General features: G+C 42.7%; 1 protein-coding gene across 4 annotated transcripts in view; it reads left to right on the top strand.

Moving 5' to 3' along the window:
* Positions 1–806: 806 nt before the first annotated feature.
* The window catches only part of C1QTNF7 (C1q and TNF related 7), a 54,180-nt gene continuing 32,773 nt past the window's right edge, over positions 807–22,213 (top strand). For 2 of the 4 annotated variants that reach the window (XM_051617911.1, XM_051617912.1), the window contains exons 1-2: positions 16,353–16,432; positions 17,213–17,319. The gene's annotated coding sequence lies outside the window, so the exon portion shown is untranslated. Of the gene's footprint in view, positions 815–16,134; positions 16,433–17,212; positions 17,320–22,213 lie in introns of those variants that run through there. The other 2 variants (XM_051617913.1, XM_051617914.1) reach the window with 2 other exon arrangements.

Below are 22,213 nucleotides of genomic sequence, written 5' to 3'. Positions count from 1 at the left end.
ATTTTGAAACTCTTAAAAATCACATGAGGGAGCAGTTTGGGGTTATGCTCAGCCATGAACTTCAGCTCTGGTGTCCCACCCCTGTTAAAGGGACACCCTGCATTGCATTAGCAGAGGAAGCCCAGGAGAAAGCCCTTGAACCTGTCCCAAAAGCCTCAGACCAAGGACCAGCACCTTGAAAAATACTGGGAACCTTTTGGCCAATTTGGGGCTCCTTTGGGAGCTCTGAGCACTGTGTGTCTTTGAGGCTATTGCTTTCTTCCTCCAAGTTGAGGCAGATGCTGCTCCTCCTAAATCATACGCTGAGGGGACTACATGCCAGAAGCAGCATGATTTTTTCCTCTTCTCTGTGACTTTACTGCAAAGGAGACAACTTAGACAACATGCTTTCCAAAGATGATATAACATAACCCTGGGGAGGCTATGTCCCAGGTCCTGTTAGGACTCTGTCATACTACTTCAGTCTGAAGCATACGCCTGCTCCTTGCTCCGTGGCATACATCGAGCTCCTTCCAGCAGGAGTTTTACCGCAAGCTCACAGTTGCTTTAAATTAGAAAAGTTGGCAAGCATCCGAGGAAAGGAGTGGGAGCTTATTTAGCAGAGACAGTTACAAAACTCAATACAAGAGCATCAAGCTTCAAATAAGTCTTCATGAAGTACGTTATTTGTCATCGCAACATTTAACTTTGTTTTAAAGGATTTTGCATCACCAAGAGTTACAGGTTGGAGTGAATTTACACCTCTTATGACACTAACCGAAAGAAGTGTGTTGCTTTCCCTGAAAAGCCTGTTGTCATCTGCTCGACTGTAGAGGTAAGTTGTAACTGATTCTACTTTGCTATTCTGACTTCCCTGAAATGCATTTGAAGGAGGGAATGGAATAGAGAGACCTTTCAGAAAAACACAGTTTTTTGCTGGGTTACATGTGATTCTGTTACCAACAGACTGCAGCACAGCTTCACTGAAATCTGTTTATGTATCTTGTCTTGCAAGAGAAGAGTAATAAACTTGGACGTTTATGAACATAACATCACTGTCTGAAAGTTACCAGGCAGATTTTTTTTTTTTTCTCAAAAATCAAGGACACAATTTTCTGGCAAATAAATATTTTTAAATGTCTACCTTTCACAGGGTTTAGGGTGATTGAATTGCTTAAAGTATTTTTAAATATTTTCTCTATTTAGCTTTACTCTTACATTCCATCAGCCCAAAAAGAGATTATTGGTTTTTCCCTCGTGAATATTTCCAACATTCCAAATCTTCACTTTAACCTTTGCTGCTGTGGTTTCATAGAAACTTGTTTTTTTAAAAAAATATCTAAAATCCAAATAAATAATTTCGCTTCAGGGTTGTGCTCTTGCAAAGTTAAGATCCTGCATTTAACGTATTAAATTCTCACAAATATATCTATTTGTTATTTTGTTAGGGTGTTTCTTATGTTTGGTTGCTTTTTTTCAAGGTCGTTTAACTTCTTGTGCTTCCACTGCTACCAGCAGCAGGCTTTGTGCCTGCGTGCAGACTGAGGAGAGAACGTGTGTTGTTAAATATAAATGAAATGCTAAGCATAAGTGATTAAACACAACCTTGGTCTAGGTCGGTGAGAGTGTAAAGGAATTAGCAGCTTCTTGCTCCCTTTTTCCCCCCAGGGTCTCTGTTACCATTATCCAGGCAATGCTGAGGCAAGGCTTGCCTGCATGTCAGCTGCCCAAAACCTGATACTCAAAAGGGTGGCTAATTTCTCTAAGCCACTCGCTTTCAAGGAAATGATGAAGCTTTTCAGGCTGAAGTTTTAGGAAAATGTGGGTGTGAGTGCAGCATTACCCACAGCCCTTGGAGCTCTGCAGGCTATGGAAATTGGCAAACAGCAACCTGCCTGAGGAATCACACAACTATGGTGTCATATAGCATGTTGCATTAAAGAGGATAAAATCCCTTCTTCCTGTAGTGCCTGCCCTCTGTTTTCCTTGGCTTGGGACTTCAGCTGTGCTACTGGACCAGATTTTCCCAGGTGGGAATACAAGGCTGTCAGTCCCCCTGATGCTGTGTCCCCATCGGCTCTGCTCCACCTAACACATGCGTTCAAGAGTAGGGAAACACAGAGTAGGGAGGGCAGGAGGAAAGGTGCAGAAAAGCTAAACTGGAAGTGGAGGAGCTAATGGGCCTTCCCACTGTCCCAGAGGAAGTCCTGAAAGCCTGGCTGCCGTTGAAGCTGCCCTTGGGGTCACTTTTGTGCTAAGTGAGTAGCTCACTATCACCATCCTCACTGGTCTGTGGAAAGGTAGAGCTAGGGACATCTCCATCAGGTGTCACCTGGGTGAGGACTACTACAGGGATTTAAAAGGGTATTCCTCTCTCTGAGTTGCTGACTATTCCTTGTCCTTCCTCCACAATACACTGCCAATCTGACAGGTAGGTGAGAGTGAAGGTGGTGAAGGCTGGTCCAACTCTGTGCTTCCAGATGACACAGGAGACAGGATGGTTTCTGAAACTGAGTATCTCAGCCACAGGGACTGCTTCCACCCGAGCAGCAATAACAGAATAATGCAAACAAAGTATGTAGTGTTTGTATTATTTCATCCCTTGTGTCATCTCCACACTTCACTGTTGCACTTATCTACAGTTCAGTCACAGTGGCAAGGTGAGAAGGTGGATGGAAATTCACAGAAATGCAGACTCCTGACGGCCTGGTTTGGGTGCCTGCAGATCTTCTGTCCTATTTTACTGTGAAAGAGCTGAATTACATCCTTAATTCTCTGTGACATGTCCATTTCTCAGGTCTGTCCCAGGCAATGCTAAGCCTTATTTCCAAGGTTCTTAAACAGATGCTACAGCAAGTTTACACGTACTGTCATTGCATGATGAAATAACATCCAAGCTACCGAAGAGAGACATTGCAGATGATAAAATGACAATTTAGATTAGCTGGAAAATCTTAACCTCACAGAGGAGTGAAAATCCTAAGGCTGCAACCTTTTATACAAATAAGAAGCATTAAAAACAGTGTTTTGGATCCCTAGAGGTTTCTTGTCACAGATACAAGGCAAGTCAAACTCCAATTTATCTGTTGACTTGGAATCTTCGTTAGTTGAAAGGACAGCAAAGCAATTGTGTGATTGCCTTGAAAGAGAAATCTAGAGGCTTTGCAGACTTGTCTTCATTATCATACCCAGAAAATAAAGGCTGCAAGTGAGATAATTTCTGGCCAGATTCACATTTTAGTTACAGGCATCAGGCTGCATCTGTCAGCAAAAGGCATTTCATTTCAGTTCACAGTCTCTCTGAAGTAAGAGGTGCAGATCACTAGAGTGGTTTCTCTGTTGGGTTAAAGAAAATATCCAGATTACTCTGATTTCCAAATGCTGCAGTAAATTGTTTGGGTTCTTAAATTAGGATTCAGCATTAATTTGGAAGAGCGATGTGAATCTGTTCCTGGGTGTCTAGGCTCAAGCCTCACCTGATGTTGGATGCAGATGGGAAATCTCAAAGCAATGAAGGTGGAATGCAGAGGACCTGATTCAAGTCTTCAAAAATACTTTACGATTTCAGTAAACCCTAGGGAGGGTGAGGGAACAGGACCATATGCTCAGTCTATACTTTTCTGTGAGGTCTATGCTTTGGGAAGGGCAGAACAGTATAAAACTGATTCTTATCACAGAGAGTAATGGGGATAATTTTTAAAATGGAGGAATAGACTGTGCATAATAGCAAAAAGATCCTGGCACTGAGAGGTATACAATTATAAAATAATCCAGAGGGAAAGTTGGGAAAAGTCTCATTGGCTGGGATGTTTCACTTACTCTGGGCAAACCTAGAAAAAAATCTGTGGGGAGCAATCTCCTAGGCTGAGAGATGTGAGAATCCATATGTTGTGCTGGCTTAAATGTATTGGCTCATCTTCAGTCTATCTACTGGGTTTCTCTTCCTCATCTATGTGAGTATCACATCTCTCAGACCTGAATGGGGCCTACAGAAGTGGAGGCCAAATCTCAAGCAAGATTTAATGGAGATAGTTGATTGTGTTTGGATGCCATCAGGCCACCCATCCCATTTTCAGTTTACACTCTGACCTTCCTCTTTGGAGAGACCCCAAAACCAAAATCAGACACCCTGCAATAAACAGGAACATCTGGCAACAGTCTGAGCTTAAAGCTGGGGAAGGAAGGGAACTGTTCAGTAAGGGGATGTTTTTCTCAAATGTATTATAATTCATGCGCTCTGTTTTAGTTCTCAGATTTTGCTACGTTCTTTCAATAAAGATATTTTTCTTTCAGAAAAAAAAGGAGAGCAGAGAGGGTATTAATAATGAGGTGAGACCTGAAATGTAGTTTAAAAAATGTGCAATAAAAACAGGGAGTAACGATGCTATAAAAACAAGGAGGGCTTGAAGGGCAGAGCTAAAGAGATGTGTGTCCGGCCTTCTCACCCCACCTCTTTCCATTGGTCAGATGGGCCTCAGAGCTGGCTTCAGGCCACCATGGGCATCTCATCACTGCAGCAAACGGAAACCTGGTCCATGCACTGCTGAGAGAGGGACATCCTTTTTTTTTTTTTTTTTTTTTTTTACCCTTTGGAAAAAAGAAAGTCTGGACTTCTTCTGGATTTGTCCAGGAAAACTCTCCCTTTTCTTGGAGGGAGATGCTCCCTGTGCTGGAACATGCATCTGCTATTCTCACTAGCAATTGCGACTCAGGACCAAAAGTCTTTTCCCTTTTCAGCAGACTATAAAAACTTGATGTTACGCCAGCCTTACTAGCCCTGCACTGATGTTCCTGCACAGTGCCGGCCTGCTGCACTTCAAGGCACCTGGGGATTGATCCTGCCTCCCCAACACATCCCAGACTGCTGTTCCAAGTGCTTTTTCACAGTCACTAAACAGTGAAAGTGGCTCTTTTGGGACTTAAATACCTAGGTTACTTTTTGCATCCATTGCTTATTTGAGACACCATGTCATTTGTGATCTGCTACCTTGCCCCTCCCTTCTGCATCCCCAGAGAGAGCAGGTTCTCTCTGCCCAGGACTGTCCCCCAGGTCTCAGGTAGGGTCTGCTACACACCCAGGTCTGTGGATGTGCAGAGCGTATTTTTTGGTTTCTGTAGAGGAGGGGCTGCATTTAACTATATTGTAAGTTTTTCATCTGGATTATGATGTTTTGCATCAGACTGGGAAAATCCCCATTGGAGGCTGCATTGGAGGTTACCTTCAGCATTCTAAGGGGAATTAAGAGTTTCCCCTGCAAGATGTTTAGGATATCTCCCTGCACAATGACAGGCCATGCCCTTTGTAGCTAACTTTGTGCCAAACTGCAATTCAAAATTTCTGTGCCTGGATTTTGTCAGACAGAAATACATGTACATTGCACTGCATCACACCTGAATGGTGCTTCCTGCACTGCCAGGAAGTGTCCAACTTGTACGATGCTGTACAGCTGGTCTGAGAGTTTGCACTGAACCTGGGGTTTCTTGTTCTGACAGAGCCAACAGATTATCCAAAAATCTTGGTTAAATGCACATAATCCTCACACCCATCTGGAGAAAATATCCAGGCAGAAGGAGAGGGCATCTCAGGAACAGGAGCTGTTAGAAAACACCCAGCATCTCAGTTTATCCCTTTCTGCAGGCGTGCTCTGTCCTTGTGGACCAGGGCTGACATCTGAGAGTTTTGATTGCCAAAGGCTGAAAAAAGTGTCTGACTGGTGTGTGTAAAACATCTGTTTCTGCAGCCTAATAGGGCACATATTAAAACCCTGCAGTGAGATCCAAGCCACGCTGAGGTCAAAATGATTCTTGTGGTTCCCTTTGGCAGGGTGCCATAAGGCAATGCACAGACCAGATCCGTCGTGGTTGCAGCTCCACAGATGCCCAGGTTATATTTGGATTGCTGCATCTGACAGGATTTAGCCCCAGCTTTCCAATCCTGCAGATAACAGCTTGTAGCCAGGAGGATTGTTTTCATACCTGCTGCACAAGGCAAAAACCCACGTGAAGCACTTTGACGTGTCTCTTGGCCATTTCCAACCTGCCTTGGCAATTGGGAGGTTTTATCACCTCTGCGGGGATACACCAAGGTTGTAAAACCTCTCACTCCCCTCAATTAGCACTGTTTTCTTCATCAGAAGGGCTGTCAGGGCTGCTTACTGCCATCATTGCTCACACTTGAGCAACCTCAGCAGTGACTCTGGCATGAGGTTTGGATTCCTTGACATTAAGACTTGATGATCCCATAGCAGAAACAGTTTTGCTTGCATGGAAGAACTGCCAAGACACCCTTAAAAGGAAGGCTCTGCTGAGCACTCACCACTGGAGATGCTCAGTGCTGCTCCAACATCTCCAGAAACCATCCTGAGCAAGGCCAGGAGTAGCCATGTGTTTCCCCTGCCCTGCCAAATCCCCATGCAGAAGGGAGAGGGCCTGATCTTTTTGGACCCCATGGCCAGAGGTCAGCAGGACCATGCCCCGGTACCGAATCCTGCCCAGCGCCGGAGCAGCCTGGCCAGCTGCTCTGCTGTACGTGCCCCCTTCCCAGTGTGTCAGCGGAAGCAGATGTTTCTAATTTATCACTAAAAACAAACAACTTAATCCCCCAAATATGCAGCAGTGGAGGGTGAGGAGGGGCCTTTCCACTTAAAGTTGATTTATAAATTGGATAATTAAGGTTAATTTGTCCGTGAATGAAGCAAATATGTGTCAGATATCATTACCAGTGCTTCCTCCCTCAAATTTTTGTAAGCCCTGAACATTCAAAGCCTCTTCAAGCCTGAGGCAATGGGACACGTTCCTCTTCCGCCAGCCAAAAGCGGCTGGCGCTGCTTCCTTTCATCAACAATCCTAATATTTATCTATTAAGGTCTTCAGAACATTATTTATGTGCAGCAGACATTGCAGCCCTCCGTTGCACTGATGCCAGAAGCAGGCCTCAGAGGCAGCTCCAGAACACCCCTTCTCACTGGTGAAGACATGACAAAGGCTGGAGCACGGCGCACAGACCAGGCAGGACTGCACTGGGAACCCTCACAGAAACAGCATTTGCTTCACCCAACAGAATGGCTGAATCCATCCATGGCTGGATGAGAAGGGGCTCAAGTCCAAACCCATTCCAGATAAAACCAGCCATTTTCTCAGTATTACCTATGTTGTGTCAGTGAAGGAGGCCACAGCTAACCTCAGGGCAGCTGTACCTCAGCATGTGCACAGATATTGAGCCATCATCCAGCCTACAAACAATAAATGTACCCTACATCTTCTGACACCTACTTCAGACCACCAGTTCTACTGCTTACAGCTTGTGTTACTGTTCATTTAAAAAGGCTCTTTTCCAGGCAGCTTGGCATCTAGCCACAGCACATCTGCCATGCACAGGCAGTACTGAAGTAACAGCAATTCAGTAGCTTTGAAAAGATCTTGACAGCTCCTGGAGACATGGCAGTGATGCCAGCCCAGTTCTGTAGAAGGGCAGAATTTGGGGGCTGCAAATTTGGGAGGTCTCTGAGCCTTGGAGCATCTGTGAAAGGAGATAAGAAAAAGCAAGTCCTTTTGGCAATAGGACAATCAAAGTGCCTGGCCATCCACAAAACAAAAAGCACAGCCAGCATAGAGTGCTCAGAGAGGCAGGGAGAGGGAGGCAGGGCTCCTTGGCATGGTGTTACCTGAACCCTGGGGGCTTGCAGGTTTATTACCTAAGACATGAAACAGGAAGAATACTGCGTTCGATCTGCAAATTGCTATGCTGAACCTAAACCTGCTTCATAGGAAATTGATGGCTCTACAGATTTCTTCAATTGCACCTTTAAAAACAGGGTTCACTTAGATGTCCTCTCCTAATAGATGCTGCAGTGCTTCCCATTCCTCATATGTCAGCACTCCTGCTGCAGAAAGGGAGCCAGCAACATAGGCTGTGCTCCCCCTGGGCTCTCACACACAAAGAAGCCCTTGCCACCCCAGGCATGGGGGTGCATGTACTGCAGCCATGGCATAGCATGCTGGTTTTGGAAGTTTGGTGTTTCAGGTTTCATTGCAGCAGCTGAATGTGTTGCAAGAAAATGTAAAATAGCTTCGTATGTAGCTTTTTGCTAGGCGCGTGGGAAATCAAATCTTACACAGGAGTGGTGAGAAGGCTGTGGGATGCTGTTGCAATGACTAGCACTCTTCTCTGCAGCAAGTCTGTTTTGCTGTAAGCAGCATCTCCTGGGGCTGGAGGAGTTGAGAAACCCTTCCCCTCCGTTGTTTCTATTAAATGGTAGGACTAGCCAACATACCAATATTGCAAATAACTTCTCATCAAGTTTGAATGTCAAGTATGCTGAAGGAAAGAGTGTGAAGGAGAAGAACAAGAGAAAAACAGAAGGAAAACAGGATCAGAAACAACAGCAGTGCTAAAAACAGGAACCAGAGCCCTCAGTGCTCTTCTCTATTACACTCCCGTCCCACCCATAGACAATATCTATTAAGCGATCTGGGAAAACAGTGGGTTTGAGAAGAAAACTGAGGACAACTGGAACAACACTGAGCTTGAACAGAGCTGAAGCAATTCTATTTTTGGACTAAACAAACAAACAAAAAAATTAAACTCAATCCAAACAAGTCTGTATTACTTAAGCAGTTGTAAGCTATATGCAATGAGAGCACCAGCAGAAATCATTCTGCAAAGCTGTAATCTGCTTTTCAGTTTTGAAGCCTTTTCCCTAATGAAGAAACCATATGCCATCACATTACTTTGTACCAGTGATGTAACCCTTTAACTCTTTCAAACTGGACTGCACTTCAAAGTACACAATTTAAGTGGCTTCTTCTCTACCTAGGTAAGGAGGTGCCTTCCTTCATGCTGTACTCGTGAGGGATTGTCAGGGAAATCTTTATGTCAGCAAGCCTCATACTTGCAGGAAGGAGACTGGTTGGAGCTCGTTGCAAGAAAGGACCATTTCTCTTTGGTATTTTCAACAGTTTGCTCTGAAATAGCCTCAACCTCACTCCCAGATCTGACAAAAAGACTGATGGATTTTAAACCTCTCTCAACTGTCTGAATATGTCTTAAACATTATATTTTGGGATAGTAATTTTTGTTTCTGACTGTGGTTTCCAAGGATTTAACTTATGGGAGATTTGATCTGTTGCAAAAAGCATTATTTTCTTAAACTGTCAAAAAATTAAACATAATGCTTTACTTTCACGTCAAAGGTACATGACTAGCAGAGTTTTGATGGAAAAATACCACAAAGTACTGATAGAAAGTATGCTTTCTAATTCCCAAGAAGTTTGTTTTCTATTCCTACCTCTGCTGAAGCCGGCAGTAGTTGAAATTAGTTTTGCTTTGTCTGAAGATACACCCTACGATGGAAGAGAGAAAATCCCCTTGCCTTAAAACATAGAATCATAGAATGGTTTGGGTTGGAAGGGACCTTAAAGATCATCTAGTTCCAAACCCCCTGCATGGGCAGGGACACCTGCCACTAGATCAGGTTGCTCAGAGCCCCATCCAACCTGGTTTTGAAGACCTGCAGGAAGGGGCATCCACAACCTTCCTGGGCAGCCTGTTGAAGCATCTCACCACCCTCACAGGAAAGAACTTTTTCCTAATGTCCAACCTGAATCTCCCCTCTTTAAGCTTCAGACCATTGTCCCTTGTCCTCTCACTACACACCTGTGTAAAAAGCCCTACCCCAGTTTTCTTGTAGGCCCCCTTCAGATGTTAGAAAGTTGCTATAAGGTCACCTTGGAGCCTCCTCTTCTCTAGGCCGAACAGCCCCAACTTCCTCAGCCTGTCTTCATAGGGGAAGTGCTCCAGCTCTCTTATCATCTTCGTGGCTCTCCTCTGGACATGCTCAAGGAGTTCTGTGTCCTTCTTATGTTGGGGACTCCAGAACTGAACTGGACACAGTACTCCAAGTGGGGTCTCACTAGAGCAGAGTAGAGAGGGAGAATCGCCTCTCTCAACCAGTTGGCCACACTTCTTTTGATGCAGCCCAGGACACGGTTGGTTTTCTGGGCTGCAAGTGCACATTGACAGCTCATGTTAAACTTCTAGTCCATCACTACCCCCATCTCCAGGCTTCTCCCAGGTTGCCTGACCTCTAAATGGCAAGGTTTATTTGAAAATCCTTTCTGACACTCAAATGCAAGATCCCACAGCTCCTCAAGAGAAGGCACAGGATGTTTGTATCTAAGCTTAAGATTTGCTTTTGATGTTTTTAATTATATGTATTTTTGATGTTCCTAAATTATATAGTTCAGTGAAGCGTCCAAAAACAAATGTTCAGCCCCCATGGGGTATGGTAAAAGGCCTAAGGATGAGCTTTGATGTGGATATAAATCCATGATGTAAATGCCAGGTCTTGAGTCATCTTCCTGGGGCACCCACATGACCAGACAGGGAATATATATATATGCTCTTGCACATTTTTGAGCCAGACCTTTAACTGTTATAAATTAATTAAGCTGCCTTTGCAGTCAATGCAGCAGTACCAATTTATGTCCACTCAGGATCTGGCCACTCAGATTCCAAGACTGAGAAGTTATATGGACAAGATGTTACACACTACAGGTTTAAAAAGATTGGCTTTTTAAACATTAATGACACACTAAAATTGAAATAAATTACACACTAAAATGTCAGAATTCTTCTTTTTAATGTGCAATTTGAAGCATCAACAGGAAGTTGCAGCTCCTGAGTTTTTGCCCGTTGTTCACTAGCTCATATACTAGCTGAGACCATGTGAACAAGTGCCGTTAGCATCTCACCCTAAGCGAGATGTCGCTGCAGCCCTGATTTGGCTGGCTTGACAAGTCTGAGCAGGAGTGTAGCATGGTTTCCAAGACAGAGGTTGGCAGTATGGGCCATCCACATGTGGGTTCTGCAGAATCATAGAATCATAGAATCATAGAATCCTAGGGGTTGGAAGGGACCTCAAAGATCATCTAGTCCAACCCCCCTGCCAGAGCAGGGTGACCTAGAGTACATCACACAGGAAGGCGTCCAGGCGGGTTTTGAATGTCTCCAGAGAAGGAGACTCCACAACCTCTCTGGGCAGCCTGTTCCAGTGCTCTGTCACTCTTACAGTAAAAAAATTTTTCCTGATATTCATCTTAAACCTCCTATGCTCCAACTTGTATCCATTACCCCTTGTCCTATCACTGGTCTTCACTGAAAAAAGCTTAACTCCATCGTCTTGACACTCACCCTTTACATATTTGTAAACATTGATGAGGTCCCCCCTCAGTCTCCTTTTCTCCAAACTAAAGAGACCCAGCTCCCTCAGCCTTTCCTCATAAGGGAGATGTTCCACTCCCTTCATCATCTTTGTGGCTCTGCGCTGGACTCTTTCAAGCACTTCCCTGTCCTTCTTGAACTGAGGGGCCCAGAACTGGACACAATATTCCAGATGCGGCCTCACCAATGCAGAATAGAGGGGGAGGAGAACCTCTCTTGACCTACTAACCACACCCTTTCTAATACACCCCAGGATGCCATTGGCCTTCTTAGCCACAAGGGCACACTGCTGACTCATGGTCATCCTCCTGTCTACCATGACCCCCAGGTCCCTTTCACCTACACTGCTCTCCAGCAGGTCAGCCCCCAACCTGTACTGGTGCATGGCGTTTTTCTTCCCCAAATGCAAAACTCTACACTTGCTCTTGTTAGACTTCATCAGGTTTTTCCCCGCCCAAGTCTCCAGCCTGTCTCAACTGAATCGCTCCAAGAAGCAGAACAAGTCTGGGACAAACCTGTGACCCATGCAAATTTGTTGTTGTTTTGTTGTTGATATTTTTTTCCATAAGTAATATATCATTGCTTTTCTATGTGCCGTTTATATGTATACTCATAGGACCAGGCATAAAACTAAATGTGAGATTAAAGTGTGAGAATCATGCATATGAGCACCTTGATTAAATATTTTCATTTTTGTTCCTATCTTTCAAGACAAGACTATCTTGTCTTTCAATTCTTCCCAAGCCCGCCTTCTGTACAAACTGAATTTCAAACCCCAAATTGATTCCAGATGTCTTAAGTATATTTTTCCAGGCCTGCAATTCAAACAAGTTACAGCAATACTCACCTTCATATAGTTTTTGATCTTTCTAATATGAGTTCTCACTGACAGCAGTAGAGAACATGAGAACTTTTCCTGGTTTCCAAACCCAACTTTTCTAAATTGTATCCTGTTCCAGATTGTCAGAAGAGCTGTATTTTGAGGATATTCATTCACTTGGTGATCCCTAGTACAGCTGCCCACCACACGTCCAGAAGGAGGATTAGCACTTTTTAACTTTCCCCCACTTTCAGCTTCTCACTGGAACCCATTACGATAGCTGACATCTCACAAGTGCTATGTTACTTTGCCCCTTGCCTCAAAAATTGTATGTAATAGCAGGGTGGCTCTTAATACCTGATAGCTAGCTGATGGCAGGAATGCACAGAGGGGTGACAACAGGTAGGATGCCAGCCCTGACTCAGTTTCTTAGTCTGCACAGACTATGTGAAGTCTGACAAATAATGTCATTCTTATGCCTTAGGTCCACATCTGTAAAATGAGATAATATTTTTTGGCATCCATGCCAGGTAAGTCTAGTCAAATGATTGGCTTATCAGATACTGCAATAACCAAGAGTCTGTAATTACCTTGGGAAAGGGATGCAAAATCCCTCTTTATCACAATAATTGAGTCGGCTCCTTGCTCTTGAGGGTAATGGAGGTCAGGTGCGCTGTATGGAGTGGAAAACCCTGAATGGTAGAGTCATGATGGCACATACTGCAGAGACAGCTGCCAGCTGATTAGACCTGCTTTGAGCAGATGTTGGATGAGATAAACTCCAAAGGTCCCTTCCAGCCCAAATTACTCCTGTGATTCTAACTCTGTGCTTCCACAGATACATCCTCTTGGGGCCCTGGAGACCATGCTGCACACCCCCAAAGTAGCCCTGCAGAAAACAGCTTGTCTCCATCAGGGATATAGCAAGTCATAATGGACCAGATTCAGGGCAGCTCAGTGCCTCCACCGGAAGTACTCATGGCCCTTGAATCTAGAAACAGTGTGAGTGCCTTTGGGTAGCACTGTACCTCCACAAAGCCAATCTATGTTATGGTTTATTTCCAGATCACCATCTAAAGGGCTAAACTTTGCTCTCTAGTTCACATTTACCTGTCATGTCACCTTACACTGCCACTGAATCAGTGCTTCAGTCCTCCTGGCCCAGCCTTTTCATGCCATAGTGAAACTGAGCCTTGTGGTTCCTGCTGACCCTGTGTATGTTGCACCTCTCATGAAGTAGCTCAGTGTGGGCTTTGTAAAAGCTTTGTGAGCTGACATTCAAAATAACACCTGCTGGGTTGTATATCCCTGCAATGCCCAAATTTTAAAGCTGTGCATAAAATCAGCCAATTTCAAAACAAATCTGCTCAACATACTTGAAAGGACTGTGTCACATCTGACATAGGGACCTACTTCCTCAGGGTCTCAGAGGCAACCATATGGTGACATGCCAGCAGAGCAGTGTTCCCAGCCCACAGGCAGCACAACGCAACCAATGTTCTGGAGGGTGTTTGAAAATAAATGAGAAACATAAGACTTTAATTTACACATAACGGTCTGCACGTCTACCGGGAAAAAAAAAAAATTTAAAGTTTTTGATGTGGTAGATTATGACATGGACTTCAACCAACAGGTCTCACACATTTCTTCATGCTTTACAGCTTCTGGGGTCCTGGCCAAGCTTCCACTTTCACAACTGCAATTATAACTGTGACCCATAGTTTGTGAACTGTTTTCTTAACTCCTATATAAAAGTCTGTGAATGCATATACAGTACTCAGTAAAGTAGATTATATTATCAGAGACTTCTGCTGCTTCCACTTGAAAGACATGATTTCACATGGCCACTGTAAAAAACTCAATGCCTCATGGCTTGCAGGGCTTACACAGCTGTGTTGTGGCTGAAACAGGCTGGGGGAGAAAATACACTCTTCATGCACAAGGGCTGCAAGTATACAGTGGTTTGGTGCTTCCTCAGGTGAAAGCCAGGAGCCCTGGGGCAGAAATGGAGTCACGCCTGGAGGTTATTGGCTGGCGCTCAAATTTGTGGTGTGTTTTAGGTGCCTATACTGAACAGAAAAGATTTGGTTCTCAGAAGCTAGGTATATATTCTGCTTGTCTCAAAACACTTCACGAAGAGGCAGGTAATAGCTCCCCCACCGGTTTTTAAGTTTAGCTTCTTGTAATCACAGACAGAAAGCTGGATGGGATCCTGATAGACCCCAGTAGTGGGGCTGTTGTCTAAAACTGGGGTGTTGGTTAGCAATCCTGTGTGCTGCGCCTTGTTCCTACAAACCAGGTCACAGGGTCTCTGCATTGTAAAACAAGATTAAAACTGAAAAATCTCAACTATTTTCTAAAAATAGAAAGGCTGAACTGGGAGAGAGGGAGAAAACGTGCTTGCTGTTGGCTTATCAGAGAGGGGAGAGGTCTAGTCTAGCATGGCAGGTGACAACAGGCTCACCCCTGCATAACTGAGCAGGAGCCAGTGCAGGGCCATTCAGCACACAACTAAGCCCTAGATAGGAGACTTGAGCCCACTGTGGAGAAAAGGTGTTCTTCTATCTGAAAAATAATACTTACACTACTTTTCAAGCAATAGCTTTCAAACAGGAATTTGATTGAAAAAAGGCAAAAACAACAACAACAAAAACACCAAAAAAACAATGCTAATACTTTGACATTCAAGATTTACGTACATGTTTTGATAACTCCTCCTATTTTGAAAATGTTAGTGAAGAAAAGGAAGAGGAAACAGCAGGAAGAGCTGAAAAGTGTCAAAATTAATTGTACACTGAAGAATTACAGCATTTGACAAAGTGGATATAAATGGAAATTAATTGAACTTGCAACTTTCATTCAAAACAATGTATCACTGCTACTCATCAGCTACAACTGGGAAAGACAATTTAACTACCAATAAACAACTCTGAAGTTGTACATGTGTTTTACTGTCTTAATATAAAGTCAGAAAAGAAAAAACAAACAACCAAAAAAGAAGCAACAAGAAAAGCTGAGCCCAACTCTGAGGTTCAAGAAAAACCTTGATAACACACATAAAATATGTAGAGGTTTTCTAGTCGATTGTCACACAAGGAGAAGAGCACACTAGACAAAAGAGATAATTTGATAATTCTTCATTAAAAACTATTATTTCCTTAAGCTAGAAATGCTTATTAAAATTTTGGAAGTTATTTAAATATATATGTTTCAGAAACCTAGGAATACTGCATTTACGATATTTTAAAGTTTGATTTTAGACTGTAAGTTTGTTTTCCTTTTTCCCTCTTTTGCAACTGAATACAATGGATTGAATTATGACTTTACTTTCTTATCTCTTTCTTATTGCTGCTCCTTTTGCTATGCCTAAAATACAGAGTTTTTTGCATCCTCTTCATAAAATTTGTCCGCATTGTCTGGGAACTGAAGGACTGTTTAATGTCTTTATTCTTGTGTATATATTTTTACAATGGAGTGGGAACTTCTTTTTAGCTGAAACTTACATTTACCTATTTTAAGCTACACCATTATTCTGCTTTTTATATTTGCCTCACTATTTGTTCTACTGAGAACTTGTGCCAAAAGCTATGCTTGGTTATATCGTGTTTAATAAGTTTAAGCAAACCAATGGAAAGAGAGAGAGAAAATAATTAAGCAGATCTTTTGAAGGAGAAAAAAACATCATCTGAAAAACGCTCATTTTGCTTGCAGGCGAGTCATTGCATTTATGATGTCCAAAATGCTGAACTTCAGCCTGGGTTACATTTCCTGGCTGAGAGACAGAGATTCTCAGAAAATTGAGGTTTGAAATAGAAAGTCAGCAGTAACCCCATCTGGAGCTCAAGGAACCTCAGCAGAAGGGACAGAGCTGAGAGCACTGCCACTTGGGAGCAGTGACCTGAAATAGAGAAGCCTGTAGTTTTGTTATGTTTTTTAAATATGTGAACAAAATAAAAGCTGCAAACAGTCACTGTGTTTTCATTCTGCTATGCCTGCACTAGCAACATTGCTCACATACCCACCGGTACAGAGCATGACATGCCACAGTCTCTGTGCTCAGATCGCTCACTCTTATGTTACTGCTCAAGTATGCATTCAGAAAAGAGCCAGCAGATATACTAGATTTATTCTAGTTGTCAGGGTCAAGAACTCCTTTTTTTTCCTCAATTCGGCTGAGACGGAACAGTTTCCTCGTAACGCCAGACAGCCTTTCTGCTTTGCAGTCCACTGTCAGTGTTCACCACTGATAAAAATACATGTGAGAGCATTTTTAAAGGAAACTATTTATGAATCTGAAGCACCGGTGAGTTATGTGCTGTCTCCAGTGCCAAAGTTAGGAGGCTTTCAGCAAAGCACAATATCTACATGCACTGCAATTCTGACTCCAGCTGCTGGAAGCTCTTGCAAGCCATGTAAGTAAAGGGCTTCATTTTGCTGAAGTGAACGTTGTATGTTATCTTGCCTCATGAAAACTCTGAGATAAACTAAACTTCAGATTCACTTTCTAATACTAGTAATGTTGTCTTGCTGCTGCTTTGAATAATGCACACTTGTTAGCACAATAAATAGATCACTTACCTTTCTAGAAATGTTTTGCTTGTGAGTAATGCGAGGAGCAGAATCTGTATGCAGCTCAGGAAAGCACTGCTTGCTTTTCTGATCACCAACAATTTCTATTTTCTGTTTGCAGTCGGCACGGAGAACTGTCTGATTTCTCCGATCTCTTGTTACTCTGATTTCAAGGATAATGGGAAGCTGGCAGGAAAATGCAAAACCTATGCAAAGGAAAACAAAGAGCAGAAGGGTAGTTTATAAAGCGGTGTCAGTGAACCCAGAAGTGGTGTGTGTAACCTCCACGTTGAACTTCTGGTCTTGTGGGATTTTATATGCTTAATAGCGAGGCTCAAGAAGTCACAGATTATGTGACTAAGAGGAACACTAAGTGGCAGAAGAAAAATGTTTATGGCTTTATAAAATGTATCTTGATGTTCATGCTTATATTTAAGTTAATCACTTTCTGTGTGGCTATTTGGAGTTTATTGCAGGGGATGGATCAACTCTCCCTGAGCTTCAGACTGCAATTTAAGGTTATGAAATATTTCCTTGGTCTCAACACAGTTCATGTACATATTTGCATTGAAAGGCCTGGCAGACAGGCATTGAAACCCCAGAATTCTTGTCCTGTCTTTCAGGTCCTCCCTGCCCTTTTGATGTCTGCACATATGCAGAAAGGGTAATAAGTGGAATGGAATGGAAACTGTCTGTTGTACCAGGAAGCTTGATCAGCTCCACTGACCAGGTACAGGTGGTATTATCTGATACAGAAATTTAACGTACTCAAAGTTCCCAGTATCTTAATCTCCAGATAGACTCTAGCCCCTTTGCATTCTTTGCAACCTTTCCAAAAGTACATAATCCCTCTGACTTCGCACCTTCTGGTTGGCTCACACTTCTTCCCAGATCCCAGTAACTTTTAGCAAGTCCTTCCACCCAGAACCATAGGTCTGCAAGATGCAAACTCTGCCCTTCAGCCCTCACAGTGGAAATCTAGTGCATACTCTCAGGGCAATACCAACTTTATTTATTGAGAATATGCCACCACAATTGCCTCTTGCATCAGTTGCTCAAAATAACACAGTTGCTGCCCCAAAGAGCTTACCGCTCCCAGCCATGCTGTTGACCTTCATTTCCATGGCAATGCAAAAGCCACCTGAGGAAAAGGACACTGTCCATTAAGGGAGATGCTCACAGTTCACTGAAGGCAGTGGGAAGCCTTTCATTGACTCCAGCCAGGCAGTCACACCTGGGTGCCAAAATAGCAAGGATGTCGATGGACATGCAGGGCTGTTGAGCTGCAACATGTTCTTCCCAGTGAAGCTGGGGTGTCACCTCCCTGAGTGAGAAGGGCAAAAGGCTCTGTAGAAAGAAGGTTGCAGGGTGGAAACAATTGTGTTTTGAAGGTGCATCGGCATGAGTAATTCAAAGATGTAGGGGGTCAGTGTGAAAGTCAGAGTCGTATGCTGATGGAGAAAGATGTTACTTTTCAGGACTATTTGGAGTTTAATTTACAGTACAGAGTTGGTAAAAGCTAAGGTAACTTTTTAATTATATTTTTCTTTGCAACTCAGCTCTCACATACCTACCTGGTGTAACTGCACTCGAGGGAGAAAACAGCAGTTTGTTATATTTTTGGAATTTATGTATATTCATGTGTTCCATTAGTCTCTTGGCAAATGCATCTTTTGAGCTTTAAAGCTTTCTGAACCTTTCATATAGTCCTTTGCTTTGAAGCAACAGATGTCTGTGATAAGCAGATGGCTATGGCTTTGAATTTGAAAATCTTTAAGTACTCTGTTGTGTATATTTTATGGGGAGGAATGTACTCTGTCTTACTGTGCAGAGCTGATGCATTAAATGAGAAGTATTCATGTCTGGATACTTGGTGTCACTTTCTAGCTTACAAATCAGTAAGTCACATGTTTTTCAGGATTATTTGTTGTGAGATATTTTCACCCCATTACTCAACTTGTGTTTCAGTCAAAGCAAACAAGCAAGAAAAAGAGTCAAAAGAGCCCTGGTTGTGAATTGCATTCTCACTGCAGACTGTGAGCAGGCTGAAATCTTCCTCTCACAAAATTTCCCAGAGTAGATAATGCAGTGGTTATGGAAATAACTGAGAAACAAAATCTTTTGATCTTTCTTATTCTAAAAATTCATTTTCCAAGAGGTACAGCTATGAAATTCGATGAGCTGGGAAACTAAGGACATAAGATTTTAGACTAGGAATAAATTTGGGAACACAAATGGAAAGAATAAATCTCAAAGAAGGACAGAACTCTCATTTTCTTCCAAGGAAAAGAAGCCAGATAAACAGATTTTATCCAAATGTTTTGCTATCGGATATTAATTTACTTCTCTAAAAATTTTGTTCTTTTCCCCCTCTTCACCTCACTTTCAGACTTGAAGAGGTTGTTTTTTAAAGAAATATCTTCAGACAGCCTGTGATGTGTGAGAACTGTTTAAACTTGAATTAGTTGATCTTGAGAATGGATTATTGCACAGATTGTCAAATGATTTGTTAATTTTAATTACATAAGATACATTATTGCATGGAGTGAGCGCTTACACAAGGCACCATCCTGACTTGAAAGAAGACAAATGCCTCATTTTAACCAAGCTTTGCAGTTTTTGTTTCCACATATGAGAAGACAAGAGGGTGTTGAAGGGGTGCTGGAGGTGCTAGAAGGGCTCAGTGGTGACGCAGGATATGCTCTTCCGCTCCCGTTTATCTTTCTCTTTTCCCTCTGGGAACATTTTCCTTTCTCACTTCTCCAGGATACAGTAGCCGATAATGCCAGGCTGTCCCAGAATACAGGTGTATTTCTTATGTACTTCAAATCAGTCTCTCTAACTCCACAACACCAGGGCTGATGTTCAGCCTTGCTGAAGAAAAGTATTGGGATAAAGGGTCTGATGGGGAAGGCTTGGGATGGAGAAAGGGTCTGAAGTCCACTATTCGGGCTGCAGGGGTTAATTCCCATCTCTGCAGGTAAAATCAAAGTAGCCCAAGTGCAAGCAAATCATAAAGGCTGCTGGCCCTTGTAGTCTGTTGTCCAAGGCTAATAGCTACTTTAATTACTGCCTTGACTAGCTATACATTTCTTGGTGGTTTCTTCTCCCAGATGTCTTCTGAGACTGGTCATTACCCAAGATGACAGCGGACTTACAGAACCGTTGGTTTGATCAAAGAGAACAGTTCCTTCAGTTCCACTTTGAAAGTTTTAAAATCTCTTCTGTATCTTATACAGTGGGGTTTAAAAGGTTGGGGGGGAATTGAAGGGTTTTATTTGATAGTTTATAATTTGATAATATCAGATACAGACATCTACATACAAATGAGAAGGAGTTGTGAAAGCTTCTGATTGATGAGCTGTTTTACTTTCTGACAATTCTAATTGTTTAAAGGCTGCAAATGTTCAAATCCTTCAAAAACTGCAAGCACTACTCTGTCTACAAGACAATCAGCAAAACATACAACAAAGGACCATAAATTGCAAAACATCCTGAGGTGTCCAGTATGGAGAGCCCAGACCAGTTACCATTACTGTAATGCAGAAGTTCTTGGCAGGCAAGGAAGCAGTGCAGTGGCATCCCGCTTTGCAGATGGAATCTAGTCTGGAAGCTGCTCTAAGCTAGCTGCTGCAGTGGAGGGTTGTGATGGGAACATGGCCTTTTCACTTGTAGGAAAATCAGCCTTCTGGAACAGGTAATGTCATCCTTACTTACGAACAGCTGTTAGTTAATGCCACCTCTCTGTGAGTGACTGCACATTTCCAAAGTTCAGTGAATTAACATAATTGATATCTTAGATGTAGTTGTGGGGGGAAAATCTGCTTGTGTTCATATTCCAGAGGGAATTATTTCAGTTATATTTTTAATGTTTCCTCCATGGCTTTTAAGATATTTCCTGAAATCTGCGATTAGTTTAATGTGCCACTGGCATCCAGCTTTTTATAAAATAACAGCAAAGCAGGCTATGTGGTAATTAAAACGATTCTTTCTCTGAACTTCATCTCCCTTTCAGTTTCACAGCTGATGCTATTGCAAGTGGTTTCTGCCTTCAGGGGTTGTTTATAGATAGTTCACTGGAACTGCTCAGCATCTCAGCTGCCTTGTCCTGCGAGGTCCTTGATGACACTGAAAAAAATTTCACTGTTCACCACATAGTGACTTTGGCAGTTATCAGTGGTTCAGATCCTTGACAGCTTGGAAAGCCTTTGGTGGAACATGTGGTAAAAGGTGAGAGTGCAGCGGGTCACAAGAAAGCATTGGGACTGTTTGTTGGGGGGGTTGGTGGCAATGGGAACCAGATGCAGCACTGTATGGTCTCAACAGCAAGGGCACTGCAGGACACCCTGATCACTGCCTCAGTGCACGAGCAGCCTCCCACCTACTTGCAGAGTCGTTAGCGTGTCCCCTGGTTGTCCTCCCTTGGAGGAAAAAAATTCAGACTAGAGAATCCTGGAGGATTGCAGAAAATCTCCAAGGTTCAAGAGAGCAAAAACGTGTCTGAGCATCTCAGAAGGGCTGAATAATTCCCAGTAACAAAGCTGAAGATTTGGAAACTATGAGACTATATTGCATTGACCATAGCATGGCTGCAATGTTCTGCTCCTTAAAGTAAGTGCTCTCCATTCATGGTCAGGAAGGAAAATGTTCAGCTTCCCTAGTCAGAGTGTGTACCGACAGTCATAGAAGAAGAGGGTTAGAGACCATAGAAACCGAAAGTTAGGGTATTTTGTATTATAGTTACTGACAGACACCACATTCTCCTAGATTTTTGTAATCTGCAAATAGGGAATAATCCTTCTTTTATATATACCTGCTTTTGAACATTATTTACAATCCTATAGCCCAGATGAGAATCAGAGAAAAAAAAACCAAACAAACCAGCAAACAACATTTGGAGGTTTCTGCTTGACAAAAAGTAATTGAGGCCAAGAAGACAGACATAAATTAACACAATACCTGTGGGGTTTGACAGATGGCATCAGGAGGAAAGCATGCAGAGATGCTTGCATGAAAGTGTTGCCAAAGACCACCCAAATAGTGCATATATGTCATGAATATCACACTTGAAAATACCCAGCAACAGCTATGTCATCGTGATTTGGATACTAATACAGGCCATGCAGTAGGGCTCTGGAGAGATGAATCCACAGTTAACTGGCAATCAAATTTTAGGCTTTTATGAATAATTGAAATGTAAAAATTCTCAGGGGTGTATTTCTCTTAACTTTGCACCTTGCCTCTTAAATGAGGAAACATCCTGTTGTGGCCACATCTATGACATCACCTCTTCAAGGATGTAATACATTACTTCTATCTGAAAACAGCAGGTGCAGAAACAGAGTTTTGGACATTTTTCATGCACATGAGCTATGACAAAAGCTTGCTCATTATCAGCTTTCTGGTTGAGAATAATCCTGTGTTATGATTGGGAATAAGCTATGTTTAAGAGTCTATGAACCACTAGATCCTGTTCCAGAATAAATCACTTCAGGAAGAAATATGAAATTCCTTTTCATGAGATGACTGTTGTTTCCAAGATAATCCCATGACAGAAAGTCTTTGAGCTACATGGATATTTGCAAAGTGTGAAAGGACAAGGACCCTGGCTTCATTTTATGCTG

The sequence above is a fragment of the Apus apus genome, chromosome 4, assembly GCF_020740795.1.
Source record: "Apus apus isolate bApuApu2 chromosome 4, bApuApu2.pri.cur, whole genome shotgun sequence".
Lineage (NCBI taxonomy): Eukaryota > Metazoa > Chordata > Aves > Apodiformes > Apodidae > Apus > Apus apus.
The sequence above is the reverse complement of the archived record's forward strand: the minus strand, read 5'-3'. Positions and strand labels throughout refer to the sequence as shown.